The 11,347-nt window shown below is 31.1% G+C and overlaps 1 long non-coding RNA gene across 1 annotated transcript; it reads left to right on the plus strand.

Moving 5' to 3' along the window:
• Nucleotides 1–3,398: 3,398 nt before the first annotated feature.
• LOC143078225 (uncharacterized) lies at nt 3,399–10,360 on the plus strand. The gene is made up of 4 exons (XR_012979112.1): nt 3,399–3,524; nt 7,088–7,168; nt 8,028–8,120; nt 10,283–10,360. It is a non-coding gene; the product is annotated as an uncharacterized LOC143078225 (long non-coding RNA).
• The last annotated feature ends 987 nt before the right edge of the window (nt 10,361–11,347 follow it).

The following is an 11,347-nucleotide window of genomic DNA, read 5'->3' on the forward strand; positions in this document are numbered from 1 at the left end:
TACAATATATGTATGTACGTCTCAATTCGAATTGTCTATGCTTATGTTCCGGACCATATGAGTATTAGGACCATACGCATATGGTCACGACCATAGGCGTATACACATATGGTCAAACTGTACGTGTATGGTCGGACCATATGATAGATATAAGAAGATATGGTATTTGTGCCGATTAGACAACTCTCCATCAAAATAACAATTTATAAAAGTAAACCATTATAGGCCAAGGTACGATTTTCAACACGGGGCCTTGGCTCACACCGAACAGCAAACTATGAAGGGCCTCCAAAATAAATCGTTCAATACCATTCAAACGGGAAAACTAACTGTTTAGGGGTTGGTTGGGGTAGAAAAAAAAAGATAATTTTAAAAGAAAGATATATTTATGTTACTTGGCGAAAAAGTAATAAAGTTACGAAAGATATATTGTTTTGGCGAAAGAGGTGGCGAAAAAAGTAACAAATTTACAAAAAATATATTGTTTTGGCAAAAGAGGTGGCGAAAAAAATAACTGTCCAAGGTGAAACCTAATTTGGAACCATATAGGCATACATTAGAAATAACACTATAATACAATAAACATATCTATAACATGAAATGTATTAATTTTATAGTTCAAAGGCAACCCTAAACAGCACAAGTTATAAGTTGAAATACATTGTCTTTCAATTAATTGTCTTCAGTTTAGGGTATCTGTTTTCTGCCCGTCTCTAGTACCAATTATTAGACTCTTTATCATATCGACTTTTTTTGTCAGTTAGTAAAACAGTTGAACTCTTGTTTAACAGTTTATGAAGACATTTTTGGAAGTTATCTTCCAAGTCGACATTTTGCTGTTCAGTAATAGTTATCCCATGAGGTCCAAATACTTAAATGGTCCGGAACACTCACATTAGATTTTTGACATCACGGATATATACTGTACATGCAATTTATAAGATGTGAGAAAAAGAATATATACAAATTAAAAACCAATTCTTCAGACAATTGAAGGTCTTTCCACCTCGATAATAAGAATGAAATTTAAAAAAAAACGATGTTAGAAAAAGTCGCTCCGTGTTGATGTAATGTGGTAAATCAAACTGATATAAAAAAAAATAAGGTTAATAAGTTTATGCAGTAGACTTAATTCTTTTATAATGAACTAGAAAGAATTTTTAGCAACGGTAAAAATCTAGAACGTCAAATTGACCTTTGACCTTGACCTCAATACGGTTGTGGAGAAATACTGATTTCAAATACATAAGGGGAGAAAACTTCTATAAGGGTTAACCAAAAATCTTCGACTTAAATAGGTTGAAGTAGCGCCTTATTGTAAACAGTTATTTGAAAAACACATTATATCATTTCTGTAACAGTTTCTTTTGAATAACGATAACAAGCAAAATTTGAAATTGATAAAATGACCTTAACCTTTGACCTTGACCTCAATTTCCTTCAAAATGACAAAGGATTTCATATCAAAAGACTGTAGACCTATCCGACTTATAACGTATGAATTGATCAAACATATCGTCTATCTTAAATGTTCAAAGGGAAATAACTCCCATAAGATGTCCTCCGATCACTCCAGTCAAAATTCACCAAATTATTCTTAAGAGTAGACAAATAATTTGGTGAAAACAGTTTGTTAAAATCTTTTACGGTTTTAGAGATATAGCGATAACAAGAAAAAGGGGATGCAGGGGAATAATTTCTATCAGAATAAGTGTTCAGTCACACAGGGTGAGTTTTGAAACCCCCATTGCTGTACAACATCATTGGCCAAAAATCCATTCCATATGTTGTAAGACAAAAAAGCATCTCAGACGGCAGAAGAAAAAACAATAATCAGAAGAAAAACAAAAGGTCTTTCCACGAAAAGTGAACGATACTTGTTTCATGATAACATGCAAGTGTTGACACACCATGTGCCTTGAAAGTAATTAATTTGAACCTTTATTTTATAGTTTTTAAACGTAAACACATACCATTTTTAGCTATAAGAAATGTGTATAATCACTCGATAAAAAATGGACACACTCGAAAAAGCCCGGACTGCTCTCGAAAAAACCCGGACATGAACAACTGAATTGGGGTCAAAATGTCGTTTTCAATGCAATAACAATAGTTTTTGTAAAGTGTATGTATATCTAAGGATATATAGATTCCATGTTTGCATTTCCGTCGACATTTGCATTGGTATGTGTAAGAAAATGGCTTTATTCGGTATTTTGGAATAAAAGCATTTTAAGGCTAAATTTAACTTTTTAAACGAAAATCAATGTCTGAATGATACTATCTTTATATCTCAAATGCTATCATACCATGTATAACCTTGTATATCAAACTCAAGCTTCTATATCACGTTTTGTTAGAAAGGAAGTCTGTTTGTTTACATTTTTGATCATGTTCACTCGAAAAAAAAGTGGTCACACTCGAAAAAGACCGATCAAATCACTCTAAAAACCACGATCCTAGCCGGACACTATACCTACCGTGAAAAAATTCGATTACAAAAAATGATGCGAAAAATATGTTTAATAGTTTCAGAAGGTGACCGATTTAGAGATTTCTTATTCATACATTTTTTGACGGTAGAATATTTCTTCTATAAAAGAATTCTCCATATTTTGGATCCATTTAACTTGTTTAAGTAGCGGGAGTTAGAAATTTTTGACATGCCTCTAATAATTTTTTATGTAATGCTGACATTATATTCACTGAAACACATGAACTGAAATCCACTGTCAAATGTTATAGATATAGGAAGATGAGGTGTGAGTGCCAATGAGACAACTCTCCATCCAAATAACAATTTAAAAAAAAAGTTAGCAAGAGGAAGTAAACAAATCAACCATAAAGAAAATGGAAACTGTTCCATCAATCAAATAATTTATCTAGAGATAACAATGGACAATTTTACAAGAAAAATTATTATTATATAAATATATATTCATAAGATTTGCTATATATGAACTTTGATTTCATAACTTTAATATTTTACTTAATATTTAATCTCTTCTTTAGACTTGAAATTGCTCTGGTTTTGATATTGTAGTGTTATTTTTTAAGTTTCAACGACCAGATTATGACTTCGAAACCAACTAAGGAGTTTTTTCTATCACAACTTATGTTCAATTATTGTTCTATTATTTGTGAAAAATATTAGCCTGATCTGTTGCTATGTGTTTGAAGCCTATTTTCTTTTAACCTATGTCGTTTTGTAATCATTCTATGTACAATGCCTTTTATGTGCCGATCACTGGTTGAATAAAGTATTCGTATTGACCAATAATGGAATGAACAAACACCAGAACTCAGAAAGTCACCAGAAGGTAAATGAGACCATAACATTCATCTGTCTGCTGATATAATTTGAAATTCACGTACATTGTATGTTTCATCTTATTTACTAGGAGGATGGAATGTTCCATATGAACTCATCACATCATCTAAAGCTACAGCAGATACCATTAACAAGTCTAGTTCTTTTTCTTATTTAATAGAAAAATGGCCTGAAATCAAAAAGTCATTACAAGGTAAAATATACAATAACACTCACGCATCGCTTTAATACATAATAATGATTTACAATTCGAACTTCAAATTTCTTGACATGTGTAAAAAGAAACTGTTGGAGTACAAGACAAAAACAAGATTTAAGACGGGCTACAGTTAGATTGTATCTACTGGCTTGAAATGTATATTATCCTGATTATAGTCAGTTAATATTTGTACGACTTTGCCCCCCGCAGAGCTATAGAAAAACAGTACATTAACGGGTGTTACACGGACTCTTTTTAGACGATACACGGACTCATTTTAGTTGTTACACGGACACTTTTATGAATAGAATTTCGTGCATGAACAATGAGTACACGGACACTTTAACCTTCAATTAGATTTGAACTTTTTGGGTCATCGACATATTTCCTGTTTATTTTTTTTAATAAAATATTTACGTTATCATCAATATTTTTTTTAAAAACATTTCCAGTTAAATACTATTCCTATGAATATACTAAGAGATTCGTACATTTAACTTCAAAAGGGGAGGAGGGGGGGGGGGGGGGGGTATGTTTTTCTCCTAATAGAAAAAGATATTTTGATCCCAAATTTTATGAGAAAAAATTACTATGGACAAGCAGATAACAAAATAATGATCTGCATGATTCCTGATATTTCGAATACCGTATATACAATAGTGCTAATCTAAAATATATATATATATATATATATATATATATAGTGGAGTGATGGTGTTGTAACGGGAAATAGTTAATATATTCAGAAAAGTACATACCCCTCCCCTTTTTATGGAGCATGGACATAAATAGTAATTTTGGATAATGCTGGAAGTGAAAAAATGTGACGTTTATATTTCAATTAAAAAGACAGGAAATATGTAAATAAAAATCAAATCTCATCAAAAGATAAAATCCCTATCAACTCATCAATGCACGATTGATCCTATGAATAAAAAGTGTTCGTGCAAGACATGTCCAAATAATTACATTAGATGTATGTTTCATTATAATACTTTATTCTGATTGGCTAACTGCACATCACGTGTTATTTCTTAAGCAATTGCATTACTCAATAAAACTTTTCGTTTATGATAACACGTGGTCCCACAATAAAGTGCACAGGTGAATTAAATAAAACATTTATAAAAAGTCGTGTTTTCATGATCATAGCTAAAAAAAGTAATTATAAGTATTGAATGCTTCTTTTTGTAACTTCATAGGGTTGTAAAATCGTTGACCGTGCGCACATTTTTAGAATGAAGCGCTTCCGCGCTTCACACAAAATGTACCTTGGTCAACGCTTTTACACCTCAATAAAGTTACAAAAAGAAGCATTCAATTCTTAAATGTTTGTTCATCAGCTAGGGAAATGAATAAAGTGTGCATATTTTAATTGTATATCAGTATATAGATTTTATCTTATATTTTCGTTTACCTTGCAATTGAGAATAAAATGAAATTCATCTTCGATGACTTTGCATGTTTTACACAGTCTTTGTTTTCGATGACTTTTAATGTAACGACCATTCCATTCTTAAATAAGCAGCAACTCTTGAAGAAAATCATTCAACAGTTATGTCCTCAATCTTGGACGGTTGGTTGCGATTGGTCATATAGTAACACGTGTTTAATTAATCGCGATCAACACTTGCAGAGACCGAGCATGATTTTATTTGTTTAAGTTTTTATTTTTTTCTTAATATATACAATATTAAGCAGAACAAAATCCTTTTTTTTTTATAACATTTCACTCACTAATGAAGTAGAAAATTCATTCTTTTGATACATTTATATTGTTATTAAATTTAATTATAAGTTGAATTCAAATCTATCAGGGGTAGATCCAGTCATCTCAAGAAAGAGGTTACCCAACCCAGCAAAAAAGAGGGTTCCAACTATTTGTCCACATTCAAATGCATTGATCGTCCAAACGATGGGATCCCAACCCCCGGCACCACTGAATATTAAATTCATGTATTTGGCAGCAAACGTGCGATTTTCACGAAATGTTTAAAGGGGGAATGGGGAAATAAAATGGGACATCCTGCATTTTTTCATCAAGATGAAGATCACAGCCTGTTTATTTCAAATCAATTTAGGCCCCCTCCCGCTTTCCGTATCACCCATAACAATTAAACGTTATCTTACTTACCACTAAAATATTTCTTTAATAAATTACTTTTTAACGAAGTTGCATTTTAAAAAAGTCTCAAACGTGATAACATTCATCTTATACTTGAAATGGTTCTTTTGTTTTTATCAAATTATTAGATTCCTGATTTTTTTTCTAGAAAAACAACTCCGTTGAAGGGAAATGAAAAAAAAATGTGTTTATACTATAACTTACATTTATTAATTTGAGGCCATTTAAGTTTCTCAAATGTTCAGTCTTGTCAAATGTAATACTTCTTCCATGGAACGTCGTACAAGTCAGAAACAAAACAAAAGTAACAAAAAAAAAAAAAAAAAAAAAAAACAGGTCGGAAACAACCTGCTGTATAGTTATTCTGCACTTGTAGCCAGGTCAAGGTCCTCGGCTAGCGACTTGGACCTTGACCTGACTACTCGTGCAGAAAAACTATCCGGCAGCGGTTGTTACCGGTTTGTTTCTTTGTTACCTTTGTATTGTATCTTATACATAATAAGGTTAAATACGACATACGTTCATAGCATGTAAAAAAGCTTAATTTCAGCAGACATTTTGACTTAAAAAAAACCTTAGTATTATTGGAGCAGACAATTAATTGAATTTTATCTGTGGAAGACCATACATATGTCAGTTTATCTGTACATGTGTACGGGTCTGTTTTTAGATCAGTTAATAGAACAGGCTTGTGATTACCGTAAATGAAAAATTGACTATTTTGCCCAGATATTTCGGCATTCCATGTTATGAAGCGCAACCGTTTAAGGGGTTAATTTTTTGAGTTTGCTCTGTCCTTGTATATTTGCGTTGATTGGTTTTTCGTTTTGACAAATCAAAATCGAAAATCAAGAATTAAAAGTGATTTTTTTAAAATTTTGTACTGACTAACATGCAGTAATTTTGCACCTCCTTTTAGTAACAACAACAAACCAACAGAAGAACTAAGTCAATAGAACCTGCTTTTTTTCGTTATAAGCTATATGCGTGTCTTGATTGCCAACTGTATTCTATCTGCAATAAGCTACCCAATTTCCTTCCTATAGGTCACGATGCATGCATGCTGCTGACCATATGTAGGTATACAGAACTGGTAGTCTGATCATTATATGTTCACATAATATTTATAAAGACTACCAAGAAAAATTTAGATTCAGATTTATTACAATATTGATAACTGGAGACATTTATTTCATTTCAAACATGAATGAATAGTGTAAATAAAAATCAGTTACGGATATCAATATTTCCTATTACGTATATCAGGCATATCATAAATGTATTTGTTAAGTATTTCAGTTTAAAATTAAGTAATACTTAAATTATATACCGAAGAAACATACACACATGTAAGTTACGGATATCACATTTACCCCAGTGATATTCTGATTTTTTCTGATATCTAGCTTAATTTATTTTTAATCATTTTTAGAACAAGCAACGTCTTCATCTGCTTCCCTATATCTACCAAGACAATGGAAAGGATCTACACCAGAACTCAATCCCTTAGAAGGTAATAGAACCAGACTACACAAACACCACTTTAATTTATCACATAATTAATTGGCGTGTTCATGTTTTAATACATTTGATATTTTTGTATAGAGGTAAAGAATATTTCATTTGGAGGAACGTTATCTTTTTACATTAGGAATACTGTAAATGGAATTACCTGTAATTTGAGTTAAGGAAAATCCTCTTCAAATGGAATGTTGAATAATATGATAATAGTACCAAATCAAAAAGTCAATATTAGAAAACAAGTCAAAGTCAAAATTAGAAAACAATACAAACAAATGTTGATCGTATAATACAACAAATTACACACAATAAACTTTAAATCAGTCACACAAAACATATTTTGAAATACATCAAGTCATGTAAAGAAAACATAAATTTCTCAATTTGACCTTGACGTTTGACATACGGGTTAAACACGTTGACCTAGGGTTTTGCTATTTAGTACATTGTTATGTACCTTAGAACATGACCTCTGACCCTAGACCTCTAAAGTCAAGTAATTTATTGAATAACGTCTTCATGTCTTTCCCAAATCTGTGATCGTATTCAAAATTTGACCCATGTCCCCTCCAATATTTTGTTTTAATTATCATGAATATCGGAAAATTGTTCAGAATCCAATATCTATAGATATAAAAAAATGAGGTGTGATCAGAACAAAACTTACAATTTATTTTCTATAAGTCTGCTTCTTTCTATTAGCTCCATATTATCGGTTCTCCTACACTATAAAAAACAATAATAAATTAATTATACTGCTTTACATTGTCAATCGTATAACATTTGGTATTTTATATGTGACTTGTCTGTATTTCTCTGACCTAGCTCATTTTATTTTCAATTACTTTTAGGAGAAATCGAGGACGATTCATCTAAGGATAGTTCACCACATACACACACAAAAACATGGACAGATACACCAAATTTCGAACGGTTATTAAGAGGTAATATAGACGACATTACACAAACACGACATGTATTACATTATTTATTGATTAACTTTGTATTTCGAATATTCAATCCTCGACAAGTGTTTTTAAGGTGTCGAAAATACGAAAACACATTACAGATTGTGTCAGGCAACTTCATAAAACATTATTATTTAAATACTTCAAATGTATATCGGAGGCAAATATGAATAAGCAAGGGCAAGTATTTCTTACCCATTTTGCCATTTACAAAAGACACATTTTATCACACTTTAAGACTACTTTCAAAATTTCCGTATATGTTTATAGCAGACAAACAATATATTATGTTTGTGTGGGGTCACATAAGTTTTCAACTTGTTTAGTACTTCTCCAGTCCTGTTGAAAAGTCTGCGTTTGGCGAGTGCTTTGGACAAGTCTGCTTTACACTAGAATGTGAACATGCTTTGACCAGTAACTAGAACTGTTGTGTTTAAAAACTCGTTTGTATTTGATCAATGTTACAAATCATTTTCCTTTTTAAATTAGCAATTCCATTGTCAGATTAATTTCGTTGTATGAAATTGAATGTATCGTGTCCCTATTTAACTAATAGCTTTTTTCTATTGTTCTGCTTTAACAGCAGTGAAACCAAAACCTAAGACAGGTTATGTTAATATTTTAACAATTGCTACTTGAAAACCATACAAAAAAAGAGAAAAACTGTGAAAAAGATAAGCGAAAATTAACTTTATACTTAGTAATAACTCAATATGCCCGAAGTTGTCAATAAACATATGAATGGAGTTATTGTTTTCCACTTCTGGTTTTGCCTTTCATATCGGTATTTTGGGCTATAGTAGGAAACAATTTATATGTATAGAGCAATTGCAATAGTTACTATTGTCAATACCTCAAAGTCTTCTAATAAGTTTTCTCGTTATTGACATATGGTTGTTAATTTTTGTAAAAGTTGTCCCCTTGTTGAAGGTTGCATTATTTGCAATCATTCCACATCTTCTTTTTTATATGACAGAAACGGTCAATGGAATTCTAAAAGGACTTGTTACCATTAGATAACATAATTTTCTAAATTCATACGTATTTTAAAGATTTCTTGAAACATCAACAGACAGAAAAAAATGAAACCTTTATATGAAGATAAAAATTATCTGCATATTTCAACATCATCAAAATTGTCAATTGACTTCTGAATGAGTTAAAGCTCTTAAATGATGTTTCATCATTTTTTGGCTATATTGTTGTTTTAACAATTATATCATGGAGTGTAAATATCTAAAAAAAATGTATTTTTAAAATGAGATGATATCCATACCGATTCAGTAAAGAAAACTGTAAACCGAATCCTGATATAGTTTTAATTGACAATGTATATAAGCTTCCTTTTTTTTAATTTGTTATTTAGATGGAGAGTTGTCTCATTGGCACTCACACCACTTCTTCCTATATCTATTCAAACGAATTTGACAATTTTCCAGTAAACTATAATACATAAATCAAAATATAAACAAGAGTTAAAATGAGTTAACATATCCGATTAAATTGAAGTTTAAAACAAATATAAACTGCGCTAGTTTTGCCAGTTAAACGATTCAGCAATTTGGAAGCCTCTTTATTCCACAAAAAATCTGTATACTTGGGGAGGAATCATTGAATAGTTTGATCAGTTAATGGAACGTCACTTATGCAATGATGAGTTTAAGTAATGTCATTTATGTAATGATTAGTTTAAGAAATGTCATTTATGTAATGATTAGTTTAAGAAATGTCATTTATGTAATGATTAGTTGATGAAATGCCATTTATGTAATGAAATCGATGCAATCAATTGACAAAAGAAAACTTCACAAGAGGAAGTGAGGATTAACGGTAAAGAAAAAGACAATTGGTCCTATAATTCCAATACATTGATATGAAGACAGCAATGCAGACTGTTATTATAGTTTCAAGGTTATATATACATTTTGCTTATATTAGAGTTTGTATGAATGATCTGAGTTGGGTTATTTCAAAATTCCATATATCTTTCATCTTTTGTCGACAGTAAATTTCTATTACAAGCATTGTACTTGTAATCAATTGATATTGTTGAAAGTGTCAACGGAAATATTGTGACTCCGATCCATGTTCGGATTTTTTTCTATGATCTAGGTAATTTCAATTTGATTTTTTTTTAGAACCAACAACGCTTTCATCTGCTTCCCAATACTTACCACGAAAATGGAAAGAACCAGAAAATAAAGAGTCAGTAGAAGGTAATAAGACCACACTACACAAACACCACTTTGTGTTATCACACGATTAATGTTCACGTTTCTCAAACGTTTAGTTGTTTTGTATACAAAAAAAGATTTTTTTTTACGTAAGGGATACTGTAAATGGAGCTTACCTGTAGTTTGACCTTAAGAAAATCCTGTTCCAGTAAACTGTTGAATAATAAAGTAATAGTACGAAATAAAAAAAAACAAACATTAGAAAAGTATGTATAGCCATTGCATCTAAAAACATTTATAGCACACACATACCAGAGGGAAAATTTATAGTTAAATACAAGAAATTACGCACAATAGCTTTTTAAATCAAACAGTGAAATTAAAATATAGATTTACTCAGGGAAATGCTTTTTTTTTAGCAAGGTGAACAAATCATAAAACAGAAAGTATTATGCAAACATTGAACAAATGCATAGAGTTCATTGATAAATAGTCAATACATTGTACTTCACACTACTATCGAATTAGGAGAAGGAAGGTTGCTCAGTTAGCGTAGTTCTGGACGGTTTTCTCTATTTACAAATATGAACAAATGAAAGATTACTGCTAATTAAACACATACATGAACAAAATCGAACTGATTACCAATCCTTTACTATATTTGATATAGTAATCTTGCTTTAATGTAGAGAAATGTTCAGTTAGTTTGGCGAGGCTCTGCAACAACAATGCGCATCTGGTGCAAGAAAATTGATACCGTTAATTTTATTACTATCACTGGGTCGATGCCTCTGCTGGTGGACTATTAGTCCCCGAGGGTATCACCAGCCCAGTAGCCAGTACTTTGGTACTGGCATGAAAATACGGATTTTTTTTGTGTTATTAAAATTTGCTGTTACAAAATGATAGAAATTATTATAAATTAAGGAATGTATCTCCCTCATGCAAAGCTCTGATTCCTTTCACGGATTTGGCTATACTTTTTGAACCTTTTGGATTATAGCTCTTCATCTTTTATATAAGCTTTGG

This window comes from Mytilus galloprovincialis, chromosome 6, assembly GCF_965363235.1.
Source record: "Mytilus galloprovincialis chromosome 6, xbMytGall1.hap1.1, whole genome shotgun sequence".
Classification (NCBI taxonomy): Eukaryota; Metazoa; Mollusca; class Bivalvia; order Mytilida; family Mytilidae; genus Mytilus; species Mytilus galloprovincialis.